The 9,886-nt window shown below is 39.4% G+C and overlaps 1 long non-coding RNA gene across 1 annotated transcript; it reads right to left on the reverse strand.

The window, feature by feature from the left end:
• Positions 1-4,926: 4,926 nt before the first annotated feature.
• Positions 4,927-6,548, reverse strand: LOC103457406 (uncharacterized). Its single transcript, XR_532434.1, has 2 exons — positions 6,444-6,548; positions 4,927-5,400 (listed from the first exon to the last, which is right to left on the reverse strand). It is a non-coding gene; the product is annotated as an uncharacterized LOC103457406 (long non-coding RNA).
• Positions 6,549-9,886: the final 3,338 nt, after the last annotated feature.

Raw genomic sequence — 9,886 nt, forward strand, 5'->3', positions numbered from 1 at the left:
CTATCTATCTATCTATCTATCTATCTATCTATCTATCTATCTATCTATCTATCTATCTATCTATCTATCTATCTATCTATCTATCTATCTATCTAAACATTGGTTATGGTCTCTTATACTATTACATTAATTGAAAAAGTTCAACCAAATTTCCATTCAGTTTTATACTTTCTGTTTTTTTAAGTTTTATATTAGAACATAATAAAATGAAATACCTCTAAGAAATTCCAAAAGGTTGTTTCGGCTAATTGTACTTCTACCTCTACACCATATTTATTTTTTACATTCAGCAGTATCAGTAGCTTCTCTATATTTTTGATAAAATAGAAAACATTCAAATGACGGCTGAAGATGAGAGGAGCGTTTTTCAGTCGCTCTGAGGGATTTTATTTAGGGATAACAAAGTAAGAAAGGCTGCATCAAGATGCAGGGCACTTTAAAAAGAAAATAATATTGTTATATTGTTTAAAGTTTTGGAAACTGTCTCACTTTTTTTGCAGGCCGTGCAGGACGGCCCAACACTTGTTCCTCCCCATTCTCCCCTGACACACAGATGACCCCAGACTCACTACATCCATCAGGTGATCATTACAAGTTTGGGGTCGTGACCTGTGTACTCCAATCACCACACCTCTGCCTCTTCCTGCACCAACCCGGTGTTGTACACAGGCCCTCAACTTCCCCTCACACTGGAAAAAAAAAAAAAAAAAAAGTCATCAGCTTCATAATGTTTCCCCTGGCACAAGCTCGTGGATAGAGATATGTAGAGATCCTACGTGACGGCAGGAAGCAGCCACAGGAAATGTAGATGCACTGCGTCTCCTCGAGTGCCACTTCAAGTTATTTATTTAGACAGATTTCACTTTTTTATGGGAATCCCCTTCCTTCCATCGTTTCTCCATTCCCAGATTCCTCGTCTGGGAGTTGGAGGTGGAAGCCTGCCGTGTCATGTAGCTTGTTGAGGCTTCAGAGAGGGATCGCTTCCCCTCGCTTGGACCCCCACCGTATCGCCCTCCTCCACCAAACAAAGACTCATGGATGGAATCCAATTAGTTAATCTCACTCTTGACACACTTGTGCTTGTTTGCAGCACAGATATGCCATTCCTTCGCTGATCCGCTCTCATAACAAGCTGTCAGAGGGGAGAGAGGTGGAGAAAGTCAGGGCTGCTCTGAGTGAGGCTATTGATTATGAGCGTTAAACAGACAGAGAGACATCTGGCTTCCATTACGGACTGTGATGTGATGCAGGGCTCCTCGGCAGCAGCAGCAGAGGCTGCACGACCTACAGACGCATGCTACACGGCCTGTAATTACTGCCTATGGGGAAAACGGAGGGATGTTATGTCACTGAACGCCAAAAGAGGTTTATCGTGGATTTTCCGCCATCAAAGATCTTCGCCGTCAAGTTTCTGTAATCTTTTCAAGTGGCGAATGAGTTAATTTTATCAAGCACAACTGTGAGTTGTTCAGTGAAAGAGCAACAAGCAGTGATTACTTCCAGCAATTAAAAACCTATTGTTTGAAATAATCCCAGAGAGCACTAATGTTTACCAAAAATAAGATGATTAAGCTATTTAAAAGCAATACGCTGAGGAAAGCCAATATGGATTAAAAAAAGATTAGAAGTAAAAACTTCTAAATATTATGGCAAAATGTTAATCAGCATTTTTAGCAAAAACAATATCAATTATGCACACATTTTAAATTGCATTACCATCAATAAACTATTAAATTTACTGTAAAAATACATTATGTGCTGAATTACACATAATTATTCCCAGCTTTTTATATCTTTTTGAAGGAAATATTTTTATGCCAGTTATCCCATGTACACTCTGTCAATTAGTTCACTATGCTAAAGCTTAAAAAAGATTTTTTTTAAATGCAGATGTATTTATTGATTGATTGATTTCTTAGTTACAGTGGATTCAAGAAAAGAGAGGATTTCCATCATGTTAAAAGAGGGGTATTATTTAAAATTGACTTTTTTACCTGGAGTGTTACCTTGATTCTTTCATGCATGTTTGAGAAATCCTTGAATCTTCAGACTACTCTCTGGAGCTGCGTCTGCTAGCGGTAGCAGCAATTAGCAAACACCTGGTGGAACTACATGTCTGCTGAGTATCGCACAAAGAACTTCTCAGTCCAACGCTCTTAAGAAAGATTTTAGAAAATTAGAAAGAGCAGGGGCTTCTTAAAGTGGCCATTAAATTGCAAAGTCATACTCCTTTTGAATAAGAAAGTTAAGAAAATTAAGCTATGTTTGATATATAGAGCATTTTTATAACACTTGGAGGTAACATAGTTACTTGATTGTGCTTTAAAATGGCTCTATGTGCCTGGAAAACTGTCAAACGCCGACATGCATCAAAGAAATAATGTTTGTCGGAATCAGGGAGAAATTGCCTACCTTGATAGGGACTTTAAAAGTCATGCTTTTTGTCACCACTGGTAATTTGCCTCTGTGGTAAATAACACTCACACTGGACTCACCATAGACCACTTTTAAAGTCCCGTGCAAAGTACTGGTTTACTAGGTCTCCAAGCTACAAACATTTCTCCTGATTTACTTTTGCTCACAGAATAAATGGCCATATAAATATTCACCTTTACAAACTCACATTTGAGCTGCTGTCCCTTCTTTTGTTGTGGGTGGCCATTGTGTTGTGCTGCAAGGTTTGGTTTTCCCTACGCAACATCGTGACTCATCTGCAACTTTTGTGTGCGACGCTGGCAGCCTGAGGTTCACTTTTATCATTCTGTGCATTTTTATATTTTGAAATCGACATAACTGTTGTCCGCTGGAGGCCCAAATGCAGTTGTAAAGGTTGCAAATGTTTTAATTTGAGAATGTTAAGGAAGCTAATTTACACCCAGTTCATGTTGATGAAATTAGTCTAACTTCAAACTGTCTTGCGTACTAAGTAGTTTTTAAGTGCATTTGAATATTTTTCATTATTTCCACGATGCGCCAGAGTGATTTTTCTTGAGCCGGTCCCACTCGAAGCTTCTCACACTGCTGTCCTCTGCATTTTGCAACACAATTAGTATATCTTTTAAAGACATCTAACCACTCAGTAACAGTGACATTGTCATCTGCAGCCACAAAATGTCAAAAAAGTGAAATGCAATTTGCCACATTGTTCTCTTCCGTCGGAAGGTATCTCCCCCATCAGGACCAGTTACTCAGAACTTAACTAAAGACTTTTCCTGCTGAATCACTTATCATTGTTGCAAGAAGATGTAGATTATTGATTTAACTGGTCTAAACATCAACAATGAATGATTCAAGGCCTCCCACCTTCGGATGCAGAGGTTTGTGTATTTTACTTGATGAGTGGTAGAGAAGAGGGAAAAAAAAGGATTTATTTATTCTTTTCGAGAAAGATGCAAGCTGCTGGCTGCACGGCCGCGTTGTTTCATTGCAATGACAACAAGACAAAGAGCTGTCGTGGCTTTAATGTCCTTGTTTGGGGCTGCGGAGGCGCGTTGATGAGGTGGGAGTGGGTCGTGTCGTGGTAGTGAGAAACACTAACACCACTAAATCACCTTATAAGTTAAACACACACAAATAGACATATGTTATGACTCTGAGAGGGTGGAAGATAACTTTGTGTTTCGGTGGACAAATGTGTTCCTGAGAGGCCCCCGATTTGAGATGATAGCCTGTGTTTAACATGGACATTTATCAAGGAGTTTACTTTTATATTATATTATATTTGTCTTGCTTTAATGTCTTTTCCACGTCGAAAATCTTTAAAGTTTCTTTGCCATTTCAGCCCTTCTAAGCAGTGACTTGCAAAACATGTCATAAACTTTGGATTTATTCTTTTTTTTTTTTCACATTTTGACACCTTACCGATAACTCTAAATATTTGCATTGGGGGTTACATAGACCAGCACACGTAGCTCACGACTGTGAAGAAACGATAAATATCTGAAAAGTGTGCCGTTTGCATGTAAAATCCCTATAAAATACAGTGAAGTTTTTCACTGTAAGATGACAAAAATGTGAAAAAGTTCAAGCGATGCGAATACTCCTGCCAGGCAACAAAGTTATTACAAGAGCAATGGCGTGCTTGTGTGAGTGTGTAAGTGTTCTCTCTGCACACACTCCGTAGCATGACACACAATAAAGTCAGACTGCAAAGCAATAACTTACTAATGCACTCCTCGGTCGGAGCTCCCTGGACTTGTCTGCAGCCGCTGATGGATGCTGACGGCTCCAGAGATGGACTGCTGCAGATAGGGAGTGACCGGAGAGGAGCCTGATTAAAAGTAGAGGGGCACGGGCGGAGGGCGATAACCCTGATCTGGCGGTGATGAATCCATCCTGGACAGGCCGCTGTCTCATTAGGGTCTAACCTCAGCCAGGCACTGTGTGTCCAAATAAACGCTGGAGCGATCCTGCTTTTATCAGCAGGATTATGCTTGTTTTCCTTTCCACAACTTTCCTTGTGTGGGCCCATACACAGCATGCTCCTCCCGCCCCCAACCTTCTCTGTCGGCCTCTGCAAACCGAAGGTGTGATTCACTGCCCCTGACTACACTGTGTTTACACAATCCCGGGTCTATCTTTTTGGATTAATGAGCCCAGCAGCACCATTAGACAACTATTTGCCTGACTAATCTGGGGCCAGCATGAAATAGCGAGAAAAAGTTGAAATAATCTGCCCCTTTATTTGCGATAACATAAACAGTGGAGTTGTTTTAAAGCATGCTAACATTGAATATTGGGTCAGGGGAGGGGGACAGAAAGAGGTAGTTTACATTCTCACTGGAGTAGTCTTGATAACAGGCCAGAGGGAATATAAGCCCCTTTAAATGTGTGCATTAGTGTAATTTATTGGGCTTCCCCTTTCAGCCCTGCTCTTGCTCCAGCTCCTTTTTTTTTATAAACAAAAGACAGGCCAAGGTTCCAGAATGGATGGGAGAGAAAAATCATTCATAGTTGATAATCACATAAAACAACAGCGTATTTGCTGCCTAATAAGCAGAAAATGTTCCATTTGGCCTCCTCCCTTCAATCAGGATTGGGTGACTCCTCCAAGAGGACCCAACGTGATTTAAACCCCCGTTTCGAGAAAGCTTTGGTTTTGGAGTGGGTACTACGAGATCCAGGGAGGTTGGGTTAAGGCCAGGGATTTCATAACTCTTGGTGTACGTCTGGAAGTCATCCACTCATTCTGATTTTTAACCAAGTTATGTCCGAGCAGAATGACCCTGGGAATTAATGAGGTTCTGGTTGTTGGTTCCAGCGCTGCGAGGTCAAGTAAATCATGCTCTAAGGCTCCGGTCCTCCCTTCGCTGCTTCTTCGCTCTTCCCAGCGCTACATCCTGTGATAACGGAAAGACAAGGCGGCCTGAGAAACACCAGCTCATCGTCACTCGTGTCCATCTGCAAAAAAAAACATATTTCAGGACAGAAGTGCCAACTGGCCGTAAAGTCAGCTTTTAGTGGAGACTGGAAGCTGATGGGTTGGAGGCTATGCAGTTTTTCACTTTTCATGTCACAGCTCCGTTCTTTTTCTCACTCAAATTTCCGTTGTTTTATTCGCTTTTATCAGACTTTTCCATATTTTCCACTCTTTGTAGGAACTTGGCATTTAGCTCCGCAGAGTAGTATTTTAAAAATCGAAACCTTTTTTTTTTTTTTTAAGCGTTTTACTTGATTTAGCAGAGCCACTTCCCTTTGAATAAAACGTGCCATGGAGGACATTAACACGGGGGGAAAAGCTGACTTCATTTGACATAATACCGTGAAACCTAATAGAGTAACACCTCAGTAACGAGCGTTGCAAATCAGTCATCTCTTTTAACGCAGAAAAATAATTTGTCTTTTCATTTAGTAGCTGTTAAAATGCCATAATTTTTACACATGTGTTTAGTGTTTCATTTTTAAGAGGGAAAAGGGTGACAACATTTTCAAACATGCATGAAACTGGAGCGCAGTTCAGCGCTCATGGAACACAGCAGAGAAAGGCTGCCAAGTCTTGCTCGGCTGTGTTTTCTGTCCTACTGTTAGCAACAGGCAGCATTTATCACCTAATTAATTCCCCTGTCTGTGTAAAAAAAAAAAAAAAAAAGATTTTCCTTTTGCTCATGCAACCTGATTTCTTTTTTTTTTTTTTTTGTTACAGAGGTTGTTTACTAAAGAGCTGATCTAAAATCCAAACCTCTGCATCTTTTCTGCATCTGCCAACAGGATTGTGTGTTTGTGGCGTCTTGTGGCTGGGTTCGCTGTTTTATGTAATCTTATCCTCATGAATTGAAAAGTAAAGAAATATCAATTCAAAAATAAGGATCTGCTCAAAAAAAATCTGAATTGAAAGGGAAACAATGACTCTAGATGCTTTATTTTCAACTAGTGTTGGGCGATATGGTAAAAAAAAAAAAAAATGCATCCTGATATAAAATCAGTCGATATTAATAGTTGTTTACCTTTCCTGTTTCATTCATAATTTCTTCTCAAGCTGTTTTACTCATTTTCTCCCTTCACTCCACACCATTGTTTTGTATTTTTAAGTAGTTATGAGACACAGTGGTGAAACCTGGGCAAGTTCACAGGTTGTTGCTAGGTAACCAAGGAATGAGTGAGTTGCTAGGTAACCAAAGAATGAATTAACTGAGGACACCAACCTTAGCTAGCCGTGAAAGGTTGAGCAGCTAAAGCCTTTCCTCTGCCTACATCCCCCAAAATGCTGTGCGACTCTGGACCAGACTTTTTAATACTCTGTCACAAGGTTTCTGGTGGCATCATGCAATTGGGATGTTCTGGACAATAAAATATATATATANTTTTTTTCATAGTTTGTCTGTTGACAAAAATGCCAGAAATTGTATTTACAGGGTTTTTCGTTTGACATTCAGTATCCCCTAAATACCTTGATCAATTTGTATTTGTTTTTGTTCTAAAGCCTTGTTAACGATAAGACTTATGACATAATCTAAATTGTATTTTAAAAGCTTCAGAAAAATCTCACACAAAGTCAAAGACGATGCTTTACGACTATTTTCAAAGGCAAAGAAGCCCTCCTTGTGTCAAGAACATTAAATGTCAGGTGTAAATTCAGTGGCACTTTAAGTTTATCACGAGAATCACTGATACAGTTTCAGACGGAGAAAGAAAACTCCCATCCTGACCATTTCAGAGGCAAAGTTAACCCACAAATTCTTTTCACTGCCTATTACTTCACGTTGTTTATAGGATTATTCTTCCAGTAACTGTTAACCTAATATATAAATTAGACCAGGGCGAGAACTCAGAATAAATCTGGCCTGTCTGCGATTATGGCCTTTGCATACTTGAGGGTCTGCTAAAACAAACGAAGCACTGATGTCAGAAGTCCGAGCTGAGGAGAAACAGCCTCCAAACTCTTGGCTGATGGTTCCAGACAAGCACCTTGATGGGTGTAATTACTGTCATGTCCCAGAAGAGATGAGAGACACCAGAGGTCCAAATAAAACCTAAAACGGTTTTGATATGATGGATTTCTCTTGGTAATGTTTAAAAATTCCTCGAGCTGTCTGTCTGCAGTCTGGAAGATGCATTTAACGCTGCGGCCTTTTGTATCGGCAAGCAAAACTTTAAGACGACTTAAATCAAGATTCAAAGTTTGCGAGCGGCCACAACAGCTGCCTGTTTGATTCTTCAGCTAGAACACAGACTGGTTTCAGTAAATGTCAGCTATGTGTTTACATTCTGCCTAATGCACTCAGATGACACTGAATCTAAACACATTCACACAGAGACTCTCTGCTGCTTCGCTTTACTGGCACAAATAGGTCCATCTTTATGAGGTCAGCTGTCTGTATGAAGGAGTTTCTCACTGGTTAGCATATATAAGCACTCACTGAATGAGTCAACACAGATCTGGATTATGTTGAGTTTTAGTGGAAGGAATTTTTATTGTTTAAGCGTTTAACTGTGGCGGTATGAGGAAAAAGTAAAAGGACACTAGGATCCGGCTTGAATTAGGTGAATGTGTTTAATTAAGAAATTAAAATACATTGTGGGTAAAACAAAACAAACAAAAAAAACAAGTAAAGTTGAAAATGTCTGAGTCTGCAACAAGATTTGTAATCTGTCAAAATGACAGATGGCCATCAGATTTTTTTTTTACACTTTAAAAAAAAAGGAAACTTGTCAAAGACGGAAAACATTTGGCTATTTAATATGTGATAGTGCAATAAAGGATTTTACATTAAATAAAGAAAATTATGGACAATCCCGACTGTCGTCCTTATGAGCCCGTAATAGAAAAAACAAAGTTTTCAGTCAGAGGCTTCTTCAAATTTGTTGTAACGCAGACAACTATAGGAGATCTTTCCTCCCCATAACCATCACCATCTGCCATAACTCTTTAATTAAATTAATGTCCCAGTATTTTGGAACTGAATTGAATTGATACAAAACTGTATCATCTGCATAAGGGCAAAATGTGCAATTTTACAACATTGTCAATAATATAAATTTCAATAATTCTAAGAGCTGAGAGACACTATTAACCGCAAAGTATTTACTCACATTGGAAATACACATTGTGTTTTGTATAAAACTAATTACATAACCAACAATGAGTATAATCGGAGGTGCGAATTGCTGATAGCCGTCTTGCAGACAACAATTGAAAAAGTTTATTGAAAATACAAGGAGCTTGGAAAAGGAAAGAAAACGTGGCTGGCAGAACCTTGGTGAATGTCCCTCTAATCCTTTTAAACCTTGTGTTTACATTGTACACACATTTTAAAAAAGCATAAAGACCATAAAGAGAAAAGACTGAAATGAGTTCTCACCACAGTTTCCCCTCTTTAGCAGCTCTGATGCTGCAATAACACGAAAAGTGTCAAAACATGACAGCACTAAAAAGAAAGGGCTAAACTGTATTTTCAGCTTGTCAAAGCTAGTTGAACTGTAAAACAATTACAAAATGTCAGAAACACATCTGGTATAAGTGTTGTAGTGAAAGTGACTTGCGCAATCCTTGGAATACCAGATGGATAAGGCAGGTAATCTACTCATCATAACTTGAAAAGAGGAGAGAGAGGCGTCCCATCAGCCGTGTTTAAACCACAGGTATGATTTACGGAGCAGAAGCTGGTTGGCTGCATAAAATTAATAATAGGAAATGCAAAAGTAGCCGACTGACTTGTCCAAAATACACTTTCTCTGGCTTTTCAGACCCCTGGAAAACCTGGGTGGCCGTAGCCGGGCTTCCTCTGGTTTCTGATGTCAATGTCATTGCTGGTAGCTGGTATGACAGGAGCTTTACCACAAGTGTGGTTTGGGTCAAACAACCGGACCGATCTGTGATAGCAGAGACAGCTCCATGTTTTTATTCAGAGAACAATTTTACTCTGCTTTTATTCTTGGCATTTTTATCCCGCAGTGGCGTCGGCTGCTGCAGAGAGGGAAAGAATGAAGGGAAGGATGAAACTTTTCAAATTCGATTGTTTTTAAGTACTTCACTTTTCCAGAAATCACAAACCACACAGTGTATTATGGTTAGTGGATGTTTTGAATTACTTCAGCTACTTAATGGTTCCTCCTTATCCAGCCCACAGAACTGTTTCATAGTGGTTTTAAAACTTTGCTCAAGTCATTGGGTTGGCTGTTGGGCAATTGGCTCTACAAACCTTACTGTTAGAACTTGTAGGTTATTGATAAAATGTTAAAGCTTCTTAGTGTAACATAACTATATATAAAAGATTGGCTGGTAATAAACGCAAAGTATCCTGAAAATGAAACTTTCCTTTCCATGCTTTTGTTGCAAGTGCAGTTTAAGTGAAGCCAAACCTGCTGATCTGACTCTCCTATCTCTCTTTTTTTTCATGTTGGCACTTTTTGTAAACTCCTGTTTTCTGACATAACAGATGCTCTGAGG

The sequence above is a fragment of the Poecilia reticulata genome, linkage group LG21 (genome assembly GCF_000633615.1).
Source record: "Poecilia reticulata strain Guanapo linkage group LG21, Guppy_female_1.0+MT, whole genome shotgun sequence".
Lineage (NCBI taxonomy): Eukaryota > Metazoa > Chordata > Actinopteri > Cyprinodontiformes > Poeciliidae > Poecilia > Poecilia reticulata.